Consider the following 2500-nt stretch of genomic DNA (forward strand, 5'->3'; position numbering starts at 1 on the left):
AGCTATTAAGAAAGTACACTGCAATGTTGATGCAACTGAGGCAGCCATTATTTTCAATCAAACTCTCTTTAAAGAGAGTCTTCTACCATAAAATTAGTAATAGTCATGGCCACCCACAATAGGTTTATTTGCTATGAGCTTTCAGACTAAAGTGCTAGTCATCACAAATCCCCATTAGAAACCATGGTGTTGAAAAGTAACCAAAACACAAAACACAAACATGAATATTACAGTCTCATCTCCGCACCTAGTCCCCAGTGGCAGTGAAACGACTGACGAAGGTGACGGCCCGATGTATCCTTCAGCAAAGGATGCTAAAAATCTCTGGACTAGAACTGTCCATCATTAAAAACTTTAGGCTACAACCTTTAATGCCAGCATCCTATCTAAAGGAAGATCTTGTTGTTACAAGATGAGTTGAAATAAATCTATATATAATAAGACCGAGTGGGATTAGAAGAGTTATGGAAACTTCTATATAGTTAAAAAGGGCCATATAACTTGCTTCAGAGGAAATAAAAGGAAAAAAAGGAAAAAAGATATCAGAATGGGTTTCCTTTGGAAACAATTTTGCCCACATCATAAAAGAATTTAGTATTTTTTTGTGATAGAAATGCAAGAGAATTGTCAAAAAAGAATAGAACTATAAACTCAAGAATTTTCTAACATACGCACCAATACCACACACCCTAGAGAATAAGAAATAAATTTTTTTTAAATATCGAGATATTTTTGAGAAAAGAGAAAAAAACATTTGACTCAATTTACTTTTTTTTTTAATTCAATGCTAAAATGGGTCAAAACAAGAGAGGGGAGTCTACACTACGTACTTCCGTAGTAGGCACAAAAAATGGAAGGGCAAAAATGGAAAAACGAAAAGTGAAATAGATTTTATGCCTAGTGAACAAGTTAATTTAGTTAAAGCTGTAACAGTGTTAAACAAGTTAAAGGCAAGCGACCATGGAACGCTGAGGATGAAAATTAAAGAGATTTAAGAAAATAAGAGGAAAAGTAATTTAAAAAAAAAGAAAATAATTTCCTGTAATAAGTAAAAAATCTGATGATTTTAGTTTAGCAATGCAAAATATGTGATCATAGCCACATGGTGAAATTGAAGATAGTGAAGAAGAAATTAATAATCATTTGAGAAACTTTTTGTTCGAATCACCAAAGGAGATTGTTTTCTCAAATAAAATATGATGGAAGAAAGGAGCATTCTGAAATCTACAACCTTCATGTGCATATGTCTTATGTACCTGATTTCTGATTTCATATTTGTTATTTATATCAAGAAGTCCATAAGATTTGAAGTACCTACACGAATTCATAAAAAAAAGATTACTATTAAAACAAGAAAAGTTAGATCATTGTGGTTCTGAGGGTAAATTTATTAATAAAAAAAGTCAAAATGTTACAATGAAGGAATATTTTCCAAGAAAATATTCAATCTCATGAAAGAATTACTAACATATTTTACAAAGAGAGTCAGTGTAAATTTGTGATAAATACTTACTGCAACGTAACTGTGATGCAGAAATGCAATAGATTTATGTCGAAATCTGCCAAACGTTTTTGAGAAAAGTATGACTAAGTTTATGGATAACATTTAGATATGATTGAAAAATGTGCCATCCAATGGAATATGAAAATATACTATATTGTCAATGCTAATTTCCGGAATAGAAATATCAGTTAATTCACAACATTATAATGATAAGAATGAATGATATTAGATATATGTTTAATGTCCAAGATCTGATGTTACGTTCATTTGACAAGTTGATGTTTATTTGGGTGCTTAATGCAAACTTCTAGGATTAACTTCTACCGTTTGTTACTGATTAACAATGTTTATTCATCTTCAAATGTTCTATTGCTATTCATGAAATAAATATAGCTTTAGGCCATATATTTCAGTGGGGAAATAAACGAATATAATATAAAACCCATCTCGCTCTCTTTCATCTATTCTACTTTAAGAGAGATATTATGAAACATATTCGCTCGCAGGAATACATGAGAAGGTTAAAAATTCTGACCAAATGTATCTGTTAATTAAGCCATGTGACACCAACCCGGAAAACAGCCCACTTCTGCAGCATTCCACTTAAAGGGAGAAAATAGTTCTTTGGAAAGGAGGATTTCGTCTCACAGAACAAAAGAAAAATGGCCGAGTTAAAGTGGAAGATCAAAGTTTGGTGCAACTTTCTCACTTCCATCGGAACTTTACTGTCCAATCCGGTTGCAATACTTTTTCTTTAGGGTTCGAAATTCATCAAGTTTGTAGTAAAGTCAAGAGTTAGAGGAGTAATAGTTACATTCAATGCTTTTAATCATTTAATCCGGATGCAAAAACGAAAGACATTTTGAAAGTTCTGACTAATCATTGAAATACGTGATTCAAGAAAGGAGAATATATTTAATGATTTCAATAATGATGATTATTGTAGTCCTTTTAATAATACTGATAAATTTAATTGTAAAATTTTGAATAATAATA

This window comes from Palaemon carinicauda, chromosome 1 (assembly GCF_036898095.1).
Source record: "Palaemon carinicauda isolate YSFRI2023 chromosome 1, ASM3689809v2, whole genome shotgun sequence".
In the NCBI taxonomy this organism is placed as follows: Eukaryota; Metazoa; Arthropoda; class Malacostraca; order Decapoda; family Palaemonidae; genus Palaemon; species Palaemon carinicauda.